General features: G+C 34.0%; 1 long non-coding RNA gene across 1 annotated transcript; it reads right to left on the minus strand.

The window, feature by feature from the left end:
* LOC106505835 lies at positions 1,443-12,146 on the minus strand. The gene is made up of 3 exons (XR_001300635.2): positions 11,567-12,146; positions 10,612-10,773; positions 1,443-3,213 (listed from the first exon to the last, which is right to left on the minus strand). It is a non-coding gene; the product is annotated as an uncharacterized LOC106505835 (long non-coding RNA).

Below are 12,785 nucleotides of genomic sequence, written 5' to 3' on the forward strand. Positions count from 1 at the left end.
ATGGGTGCATTGTCACAAAGACTCCTGCTAAATTACCTAGGCCAGATAACATTTTGATGTTTAGAGAAAATGTTACCAATGAAAGAGGGCATGTATGTTTCAAATAGAACTTTTGTATGTTATTTGCATTTTATGAGATGTGGTAAACTATTCCCAGCTGACCTTGCTGTTTTTGCTGACTATAGTTTTAAGTTCCGGTGATTCAAGTTCTTGAAAATATCTACGTATGTCTAAGTGATTTCTAAGGCATCTTCTGCAGAAACAAAATATGGCCTATAATACGACCTTTGTTATCCCATGCATAATCTGCAATTGAATATGGCAGGCTTCCATTTCCAAGTAGTCCCCACACATGCGATAAATTTTAGCATCAGAAATGTGTGGAATAAAATGTAAATCACCTAGCCACACAGATCTTGGCATGGTGTGTGATAACACCTTTTAAATTCCTTACCAAGGGAATAAACATAGACTTTTCATAACTCTACAGAATGTTTGAAAAGAAGGTGTTCACATTTTCAGAGACCAGCTTTCAACTGCGAACATATTTGGTGGCATAATAATGATTGGGTTCACTGGTCCATCAAGCTGTATCCTTCTGTCTGAAGCAGCTTTTCATTTGCATATTGACAAAAAGCTGACCTTCTCTTCTGACCTTTTAACCCCATCCAAGCTAATCTTGCCTTTATTCCAGAAAGAGAGTGGGGGTAGTCCTATTGCTTCAATTGTTTTCCAGATTTAAGAACAGGGATCTTGCCATTTTAACAAAAACTAAGATTATTAACACAATTAATAATTAACAATATAGGATTCCATAAAACATTTGACATGACATTTTGTGCTATATAAAAGCTATTAAGATCAATTGTCATAAAAGTAAAAAAAGTGCATGAACTTCATTGCTCATCACATCAATAAGCAATAAAATGAATAGTTATATACAGAGCTTTGCCTTTTACTAAGTCAAACAGGCTTTTTTTTTTTTTTTTTTTTTTTTTCCTAGCAGTCCTGTAAGACTACTGAACCCAAACATAAACTGGCTGGAGATCTTACTTGTAGTTTGAGAATAAAAGGTAAAAATCTTTCCCATCCATCCCCGACTATCTAACCTTTGGAGCTGATAATCTGAAATAGGACGAAATGTCCCAGAAGAGATATATCTGGGGGTCATCTCTGTTGTAGACTGAAGGTCACTTCCAACAAAGCAATCAAATATCTAATAAAACCTGAAGATCACATCTTTGGCATATAGGCAATCAGAATAAACTCGATAAGAGAGAAAGAGCTTGGAATCCTTTTATCTGTAGTAAGAGAAACATAGTCACTGAATGTTATTCCTTCTCTAAGCATCAATGTGGAGTTTGGCAAATGCTCATTAAGGCTGAATTTGCTTAATAACAAATTTAGGCATCATGACTTCACCGATTTATAAAGTGAGAAAAGAAAGTTGTTTTATTATCATTGAAAATGTAAATTTTTACAATTATAATTGTAATTTTTACAAAAATACTATAAACTTTATTGTTTTGATTAATTTGACTTTCTGATTGACTCTACAAAGATAATTTCTTCTGGAATTATGGGAGAAACTGAAGTCCTGTTAAAGGGTACATCAATCAGTATTTATCAGATAATATGAAAGTAAGTAAAATAAATATTAATTTATCCAGCTCAACACTTTTCTATGAAGAACAAACAAATTTGCTTTCAAGACAGTCTTATACTGTTTCTAGTTTTTGTTATTTGAAAAATGTAATTTTGTTGTTTACAGGGGTTGACAATTTAGAGATTTGATTTGAAATAATATAGAAGAGTTCAAAGAAAAGCTCTGAATAAAAGAGAGTTTAAAATATTTATTACCTGCATTACTCATACAAACAAATTCAGTAGGTAACCCATATTTTCTTTTTTCGTCATCAGTCACTGACTTTTCAAATCAGATTATATGGACTGCCTTTAAAGTTGTGTTCATTATAAAATACCATAAATCAAACAAAATATCTTTAAATTCTATTCTCTTTCCCATAACATCCTCCTTTCCTCTATCAAAACCTCATTCAAAAGTAAATTTCTGTAAAGACTTTATCAAATATTAAGTCTCTGACCCAAATTTTCATAGCGCTAATTTATATTTATTAACATAGCTTATTTGTAGCCTCTCCCTGCCCTCCCTAAGATGGTCCATGTCTTCCTTTTTTTTTCTGTATTTCATTGAAATAGCTACTTGAATAAGTTCTTTGGAGCACTTTGGTTATTACTAGATATTTTTTGAGACTGCATTAACAAATTAAAACTGTTCTTTACTATATTCCTACCTCAGGGTGCTGAAACATACAATTTCATCTGAAAGAGAATAAAATCACTTTTGCATTATAACTTTCACAAGGTATTTGATTGCTTATTGCCCCTTTAAAAGTAATTAACTAGTTCATCTTTATTCTGAAACTCTGGAAAGTAGGTGAATGATGTGGACTTTTAAGTGTTCTTCACTCTTCTTGGAAGTAACCATTTAATATAATCCTGGAAAGAGAATATTTTTATATAGGTAATTATGCTCAGATGCCATTGAACCCAATCCCTGGAATAGAAACTCCATCATTTTTTCATATGACTATTATATTTATTCACGGTGTTGGAATTTGGGAAGAGCAAAATTCTGCGAAATATAATAATTTATACTTAAAATATGTTCATTATTGTGCTGATAATGGACGAGTAGGAGTGTTTGTTCTTCTTACTAATGTTGTGAGAATTCTGATCATACAGGCTGCACGTTATGTACCTTTGTTATTAAGCTGTGATTACTGAAGAAATTATGTTTGAAGCAAGGCAATTTATAATGTGAATAGCAATTGGTGTCACATGGGTCCTGTCTTTGATTTTGATCCAGTCACTCTGAGCATGGAGTAGTGTTATGAACAAGTAGATTCACAATTAAACATCCCAATGCGGTAAAAACTAAATCACATTCATGTAAGATGGAGAGGCTCCAAGAACTTTATGACCAGATATGTGGAAGTTTGAGTTCTTGGCCCTGATATGCAGGACTCTGTAGAACAGAGCAGCAGATAGATCATCTCCCTGTAGAAGTCATTGTCAGGAACTGGCACATAATTAGTTGGATAGTGACACCAAGTTCTGATCTTGCACAAAACTGAAGCAATTTCCCCAACACGATGTGTCATCTCCATGAGTCTGTCTTTAAGATTCATTCTGCCAGATCAAGATGAGACAGTTTAAGTTGCTTTATGTAGAGGAAAAAAATAATTGTGTTGAAAAAATTCAAACATTCACAAAAAGTATAGAATGTATTGGAACACTTGTATAGCCAACGCCTAGTTTCTACAATTAACATTTTTCATAGTCGCTTTATTATCTGTCAACTCATATTTCAACCCTATCCATGTTTTAATCTGTTATTTTTATGCATTTCAAAAGAAGCTGCACACATCAGCACACTTCCCCACTTGCCATGTCTGCTTGCATTTCATTAAAGTTTAATCTTTTTCTACTGGTTTTCTTTCTTGATGTAAAATTTACTTATAATAAGATGCATAAATCTTAATTGTTCCATTCAATGAGATTTGACAAATCCATATATCTATGGAGATGTAACCTAATCCCCTATCAATATTTAGAACATTGCTATCACCCCAGAATATTCTTTGGTGTCTCTTTTCAGTCTCTTTGTTTCTGCCCCCAGGAGGGAACTACTACTCTGATTTTTCACCACCACAAATGTTTTACCTGTTTTAGAACTTGACGTAAATGGAATCATGCAATAGGTTTTCTTTTTTATAAGCCTCTCTCACGCTCAGTAAAAAATATTTGAGATTCATTTTTGTTATATGTGTCTGTAGTTCATTTTGTAAAATTCCTCGTTAGCATTTCATTTTATGAATATACTATATTTTGTCCATTCTTCTTTTGATAGAGACATGGTCCATTTCTAGTTTTTAGCTAAAATGAATAAAACTACCACGAACATCCTTGTAAAGTCTTTTGTGGACTTATATTTCCATTTCTTTTGAGAAACACCTAAGAGTGAAACTACTAAGTGATACACAATTTAGTTTTATGAGAAACTGCCAGTTGTTGTTGTTTTCCAAAGTGGGTTGTGATATTTTATGCTCCTGCAACAATGTATGAGAAAGTTGTAGTTGCAAAATATCCTCACCAATATTCGGTGTTGCTGGTCTTTTCGAATTTAGCCATTTTTGTTTGTATGTAGTGTTTACTAAGCTAGCTCCACAGTATTGGGTATGAATTGGGTATCATTGGAAGTTTAAGAAATAAATTTCTGGGTAGTTCCTGTGGTGGCTCAGTGGTTAACGAATCCAACTAGGAACCATGAGGTTGTGTGTTTGATCCCTGGCCTTGCTCAGTGGGTTGGGGATCCGGCATTGTCGTGAGCTGTGGTGTAGGTCAGGTCACAGACGAGGTGTGGATCCCGAGTTGCTGTGGCTCTGGTGTAAGCCGGCTGCTACAGCTCCAATTGGACCCTTAGCCTGGGAACCTCCATATGCTGTGGGTGCAGCCCTAGAAAAGGCAAAAAGACAAAAAAAAAAAAAAAAAGAAAAATTTCTGGAGTTCCCATTGTTCAGTGGGTTAAGAACCTGACTAGTACCCATGAGGATGTGGGTTCAATCCTTGCCCTCACTCAGTGGGTTAAGGATTCAGCGTTGCCACAAGTTGTGATGTCACGGACACAGCTGGGATCCAGTGTTGCTGCAGCTGTGTCATAGGCCGGTTTTATCTATGTTCTTACTGTCAGTCTGATAATCAAGGGCTCTTTCCTTTTTTTATTTAGTTTGCATTTTTGTGAGTACTAAAATAAGTTTGAGAATTTCTTCAAATACTTGGTTAGCTATGTAGGTTAATTCTTTTTGTGCATATTCTACATTGTCCATTTTTTTTTTTTTGGTTGCAGAGTTGTAGGCATTCTTTCAATATTTTAGACTAGATAATAATCCCTTAAAAGTTTAGAATTTGAAATGTCTTCTCCCAGGCTATCAACTAACTGATCAACTGTAGGTTAACTTTCTTCTTTCATCTATTTCATTGCATAGAATATCCATCAGTTTAGGGTGGTTTGTGTTTTTTGGTTCTGGTTTAAGAAACTTCCCTCTATTCAAAGATCACAATCATAATGTCTTTATAATCAACTAATCCCATTCTGGCTGACCTAGGACATGTAAGTTTTGATCTCTATGAAGTTTGTTTTTCTCTGTAAAGCAAACCAGTTCTCCCAAAGCAATCACTAGGTAAGTCACTCTTTCTCTATTGACATTGCCACCTTTCCTCACCAGTGTCTGCTTTCTATTCAGTGCCACTGATTATTTGCCTGTTTCCAACTAGTACTTCAGAGTCTTATGTCTTCAAAATATGTCTTACTATCTAGTGGGGCAAGAAATCCTAGTTTGCTTTTCTCTCCCCTAATATTGCATGAGGTCTTAATTTCATTTAAAATTACTTATGAATGTTGAAGTTTGCTGAATATCTCAAAAAATTTTGGTAGAGTTTTGATGAGAATTCTATGGGACTTGTAGATTAATTTGGGGAAAATTCAACCTTTAAATTATTGTCATCCTATCCATATATATGGCCATTCTCTCCACTTATTTATCTTCTTTTTTTTTTATAGTTTAACTCATTTCTTCTTTAAAGGTATGTGGGTTCTTTTTAGTTTATTTCTTAGATGGAGCTTAACATGGTCAATTTTATTTTCTTTATTTTTTCAACCTGTTATTTTTAGTTTAGAAAAAAATGTCACTGAATTTTGAAAGTTATTCATTCATCTGACCTCTCACTTGTCACTAGGTTTTATAGTTTATTGATTCTTTTGGGTTTTCATGTAGTTGATCATAAACAATCTATAAATAATAACATTTTTCCTTACCAGTACTTATATCTCTATCTTGTGTGTGTGTGACTTAATGTAATAGTGGAAGTATCTATTTCTATGTGGAACAGTACAGATGTGAGCCAATTCCTTCTCTTATTTTGGTCTTCCAGAGATTGTATCTAAGGTTTCTGCCTTAATGTGATATTTGCTTCTGGATTTGCTAATTTTTTCTATCAAGTTAAAGTTAATCCTTTCTATACTGATTTTCTGAGAACCCATATCAGACATAGAGTGAAATTTATCAAATAATCTTTCTGCATCTATTGTGATAATCATGTGAATATTTCTTCTTTAATATATTAATATGCTGAGTTAACCTGACATATTTTTCTGATGTTAAAATAGTCTTGCCTTCCCAGGATAAACCTTATTTATCATGATACATTACTATTATTATTATTTAACTCTGGATTATATTTAGCTATTACTTTAATTAAGACTTTGCGTCTTTGCTTACAAGAGTTATAGACTCATATCTTTCTTTTTTATGTATTGCCATTATCTGGTTTTGAAATCAAGGTTACCCTAGTCTTTTAAAAGGGCTTGGTCAATGTTTCCTTCTTTTCTATTTTCTGAAGGAATTTGTAATAAAAATGGATGATATGTGCCTTGAATTTTGCCACATTCAGTATAAAACTCTCTCAGCTAGCGGCTCTTTGTTTACTGAGGGGAGAGGGGAATTGATTGATTACTTTAACATTTAATTGGTATTAATCTATTCAAGATTATATTATTTTTCTGCCAGTTTTTCCATCTTATAATATGCAAAAATTTATCTACCATGCAATTTTCAAATGTATTGCTTTATAGTTCTTTATAGCATTTTATTCTATTTTAAATTTCTGTCTGTAGTTATTTCTCATTTATCAGTCTTATTTTGAGTTATATCCTTGTCACATTCTCTCCATCCTGCCATTGCCTAGGAGTAAATTCATACAAAGAAAACAACTTCTGATTTTATTTTCCTCTTTCTCTCTCTTTTGGTTTGTTTTGATTTCATAGTTTTCTGTCTCTTTCTTCCTGTTTTATTGGTATAGACTCTTTCTTTTTTTTCCAGTTTTTAGCTAACTGTTTACTGAGTTTTTTTTAATCATTATTGCTTCATGATAATTTACTTCATATTAAAAATTTTTCTAATTGCATCTTTGTCTTCTTTCTTTTAACTTTTTCTTCCATGTGTTTAAAAAAATTTCCAATTCTCATCTTGGAGAGCCAACATTTCTGTGTTTAGAATATGCTCAAACATGCTGGCCTGGTCACTGTGGAGCCAGCCATGTAGCTCTTCTCAGAAAGCCCTGTACTCTGGTACTAGAGACCTAGAAAGCTGATGGCTAACTGGGTGTGCATCCCTGTTTGTCAGACCCTCTGCAGTCAGCTGAGGCTTTGAAGCTGGCTGCTGGATCACTGAAAAGCATGAGTCTCCTTTGAGACCTTCAGCCAACATACCTGACCATGCATTTTAGAATTTGTTTTAGCTTTGGGCATTTTTCATATACAGTTATTATTTGCTCATTATAGAAAATCTTGGAAAATATTTATGGAATAATAATACAGTAGGTATATCTCACCATAAATCCTTCACTCATAATTAACTATCAACAAATGGTGTATACACTTCCAGGTTTTTGGTGGTTTATTTATATGTTTCTTTGTTTATTTTATATACAATAACAAAATAAACTCTCATGTACCTACCACTGAGTTACTTTTGATGATCCTCAAATGCATTCAACTTTCTTTCCCTTCTAAAAGTAACAACAACCATGAATTTTATATCAGTCAATGCCTTGACTAATTTTCCTTTATAGTTTTGCCAAATACATATCTAGGTTCTTCACTTTAATGCAAATGAAACCCATTCTGTTTTTCTGTCTGTAAATTTCTTTTCTTGTTTGATATTTATTTTTGTTACCCAATTTCATTTAAATAAATAACTGTAATTAATTACTCTTTGTTCTTGTGTAACATTTTATTTTATAAAGGTGCTACAGCGTATTTTTCTGTTCTATTATTGGTGGGCATTTGGGTTGTTTCCTGTTCCCTGTTATCACTACTGTGGAAATTCTGCACATCTATTCTGGTTCACACATAGGAGAGCTTCTCTAGGGGATAGTTTCCAGAGTGAAACTGATGCTTCATGGAGTTTGTGCATCATCAACTTCACTAAGAAAAGCCAAATTATCTTTCAAAATGGTTGTATCCTCATTGTGTGAGAATTTCTATGGCTTCACATGCTTGACAACATTTGGTACTATTGGTCTTTTTTATTTTAGTCAATTTGGCCAGTGAGAACAAGTATATCATTGGGCAAATACATATATATATGTGAATGTATATTTATATCCTTAATAAGTTATTCTTTAACCTATGGATTATTTATCAGGGTCTCTTTTAGTTTTAGACATGGAGTTTATAAAACGTAAAATAATCTTCATTAATTATGACATGATCAGAAAATACAGTCCACAAAGTGATGATTAGTTGGAATTAAATGTTCCCTTTTACAGGAAAAATAGTACATGGACTATTTTTCTGTTCGAAAAAATATTTTTTTCCATTCGTAAATTTGTAATATATTTATATCTTGGGCATATTAGTTCAAGCTGATAGATATTTTAATTTAAGTACTTCACACATTGTTCATTTTAATCTTACAGATGTATCCGTTTGTGAGATATTCATTTACTGTTCAGATATATATCATATATATACATATATGTATATATGAAGTGTGTTTATACTGTTAAGTACATATATTTTGATGATCATTACATCCTCTTAATCTACTTTTTCTTTTGCCAGCATCCTACTTGGAGACTTAATTTTATTTTTTAATTTTTTGATTGAATTATATATTTTTTCCTTATTAAAATTTGTTATCAGAGTTCCTGTCATGGCTCAGCAGTTAAAGAACCCAACTAGTATGCATGAGGACATGGGTTCAATCCCTGGCCTCCCTCAGTGGGTTAAAGGATCCGTTGTTGCTGTGAGCTGTGGCGTAAGTCATAGATGCAGCTCAGATCTATCATTGCTGTGGCTGTGGTGTAGGCCAGCAGCTATAGCTCCAATTCAATGCCTAGCCTGGGAACCTCCATATGCTGCAGATGCAGCCCTAAAGACAAAAAAAAAAAAATTGTTATCCTCACTTTCTGTTGCTTCTATTTGACCAGAATATCTGTTCTCGTCCCTCCATTTTTAGCCCTTTTATGCCTTTTGTTTCAAGTATATCTCTTCTTGATGTTAGCATATGAGTGGATATATATATATTTTTTAAGTTCAATCAGAGAATTTGCCTTTTGGTTTGAGAGTTTTATCTACTGACTTTTTTTTTTTTTTTTTTTTTTTTTGTCTTTTCTAGGGCCACTCCCACGGCATATGGAGGTTCCCAGGCTAGGGGTCCAATCAGAGCTGTAGCCACTGGCCTACACCAGAGCCACAGCAACGTGGGATCTGAGCCACCTCTTCAAACTACACCACAGCTCATGGAAATGCTGCATCCTTAACCCACTGAGCAAGGCCAGGGATCGAACCTGAAACCTCATGGTTCCTAGTCGGATTCATTAACCACTGCGCCACGACGGGAACTCCATTTTTTTTCTTTTGCTCTGACAATTAATCAACTCTATCTATCTGTCCATCTATCTATCTATCACTATCAGTCGATCACACCTCTCTATCCTCACCACCATCAGCCTGGACCATACCACCAGCATCTCTCACTTGCCTTTTGGCAACAACCTCTTTACTTCCCTTGTTGCTTCTGTAGTTGCTCCACCACACCCTATCTCAACTTAGAAGCCACCATAATTCTGTCTAAAAGTGAGTCAGATAACAATTATTTTCTACTCAAAACCTTTCTATGGATTCTCATCTTATTCAGAGGAAAAGACAAAAATCTTTACAGTGAATTCTCAGGCAGATGTAAACCTTCACCCCTCCCATCTTCTCTGACACTGGCCACCCTGACCTCCTTTTTTTTACTAAATTGGCCAGGTTTGTTCCCTGCAGCATCTTTGCAAGTCTGTTCCCTCTTCCTGGTGTGCTCTTCCACTGCTATCTTAAGGGTTTATTCCCTTACCTCCTGGACACTTTGACTCAAATTTCAACTACTCATTGCAAACCAAACCCAGCACCCCTTAACCCCTTGCCTGATTTATTATTTTTCCATAGCACTTAGTATTCTCAATATGCCAAACTCTTTCCTTATTTTATTTATTGTATATTTCTCCCAGTGGGCAGTTAATAGACATGCAATGAAGATTTGCTTAAGTAATGAGCAAATTATAATTACTAAGTTTTTAGGTCTATTTCTGCCATTTTTTTTCATGTTTTATCCTCACCATATACTTTCTTTCTTTCTTTCTTTCTTTCTTTCTTTCTTTCTTTCTTTCTTTCTTTCTTTCTTTCTTTTTTTTTTTTGTCTCTTGTCTTTTTAGGCCCATACTTTTTAGGGCATATGGAAGTTCCCAGGCTATGGGTTGAATCAGAGATACAGCTGCCAGCCTATACCACAGCCACAGAAACACTGGATCTGAGCTGTATCTGTGATCTACAACAGAGTTCACAGCAACACCAGCTCCTTAACTCACTGAGTGAGGACAGGGATCAAACCTGTGTCCTCATGGATCCTAGTCACATTCATTAACCACTGAGCCACGACGAGAACTCCATCCTTACCATATACTTTCTTTTTTATCTCATCATACCTTTAATAAATAGATTTTTCCCCTAATGAATCCATGCAATAGAATTGAGAGTCCAAAAATAAATCCATATGTCCATAGTCAATTGATTTTCCACAATGTGTCAGGCACGCCACAGGAAAAGAATAGTCTTTTCAATGTGTCCTGGGACAACAAGGTCTTCACCTGCAAATGAACAAAATTAGGCTCCCAACTCACACACATATAAGAATTAAGTCCTAATGGATCAAAGACCTACATGTAAGAGCTAAAATTATAAAACTTGTAGAAGAAAAAATAGGTATAAATATGTATCCTCTTTGAATAGGCAATGTTTTCTAAGATATGACACCAAAGGCATGAATAACAACAACAAAGATAAACTGGACTTCATTAAATTAAATACTTGTGTGTTTTAAATGACTTTATCAAGAAAGTGAAATGACATGGGGTTGTGGCTCAGTGTGTTAAGGACCTGACCTTGTCTCCATGAGGATGTGAGTTCAATCCTTGGCCTCACTCAGTGGGTTAAGGATCCAGTGATGCCACAAGCTGCAACATAAGTCACGGATGCAGCTTGGATCTGGTGTTTCTGTGGCTGTGACAGCTCTAACTCAACCCCTAGTCTGGGAATTTCCATATGCTGCAGGTGTGCCCATTAAAAAAAAACAAAAACAAAAACAAAAAAAAACAAAAAAAAACTTACAAGTCATATAACTGATAAAGATCTAGTGTTCAGAGTATAAAAAGAATGCTTAAAACTCAACAGTATAAAGACAAATAATCCAATCAAAAGTGGACAAAGAACAGACAGTTTTAGGCAAAAGATATAAAAAGAGCCAATAAGCACATAAGATACTGAATTTTATTAATCATTAGGGAAATGTAAATCATATGTCCATCAATAGATGAATGAATAAACAAGTGCAGTATGTTCATACAATTATTCAACCATAAAAAAGAAGTAAAATACTCTTACCTGCTACAAATATGTGAGCCTTGAAAACATGCTAGTGGGAAAAAAGCCAGACACAAAAGGTCATTTATTGTATGATACCATATATATAGAATGTCTAGAACAAATAAATCCACACGGAAAATAGATCAGTGGTTCCCTGGGAATTGTGTGTATGTGTGTGCTCACATGTGTATGGTGCAGTGGTGATTGGCGTGGATGACTAATAGAGTTTTATTTGGGAATGATAAAAATATTCTGTAATTAGATAATGGTTATGGTTGTACAACATAGCGACTATACTAAAAAAATCTTTTAAGTTGTAACTAGAGGTAAGGGGGAGAAGAGAAATAGATGGGGACATTTAAGAGGTACACTTCCAGTTGCAAAATAAATGTCGAAAGTATGAAATGTACAGTGTGGGGAATATAGTCCATAATTATGTACTATCTTAGTGTAGTGACAGATGGTAACTAGCCTTATCATGGTGATCATTTTGTAATGTATAGAAATATTGAATCATCGTGTTGTGTAACAGGAACTAACATAATTTATAGGTCAATTATGCTTCGAAAACAAACATATTTATAGAAAAAGAGATCAGATTTGCGAGTTACCAGAAGTGGGGAGAGGAGAGGAGGGGGGAGGAGGAATTGGACGTAGGCAGTCAAAAGGTACAAACCTCCAGTTATAAGATAAATTCATACTATGATCGAAATATGTAGTGCACATGATCAAAAATTAACACTGCTGTATGTTGTGTATAAATGCTGTTAAGAGAGTAAATCCTAATAGTGCTCATTACAAGGAAAAAATATTTTTTATTTCTCTAATTTTGTATTTATATGAGATTATAAATACACTAAACATATTGTGGCAATCATTTCGTGATGTAAGTCAAATCATTATGCTGTACGACTTAAACATATACAGTGCTGTGTGTCAATATATCTCAGGAAAACTGAAAGAAAAAAATAAAATAGTGAATGAACACATCATGTGAATTATGACAATTAAAAAAACTAAAATATATGGTTGATTTTAAGTTGTACATTATTTTCAGTAATATTTTCCATCACAATGTCTATTAATAATTTATTTTATTTTATTTTATTTTATTTTATTTTATTTTATTTTATCTTATTTTAGCTGCACCAGTGGCATATGGAAGTTTCCAGGCCAGAGATCGAATCTGACCTGTAACTGCCACCTGTGCCATAACTGTGGCAATGCCAGGTCCTTA

Source organism: Sus scrofa, chromosome 13 (assembly GCF_000003025.6).
Source record: "Sus scrofa isolate TJ Tabasco breed Duroc chromosome 13, Sscrofa11.1, whole genome shotgun sequence".
Classification (NCBI taxonomy): Eukaryota; Metazoa; Chordata; class Mammalia; order Artiodactyla; family Suidae; genus Sus; species Sus scrofa.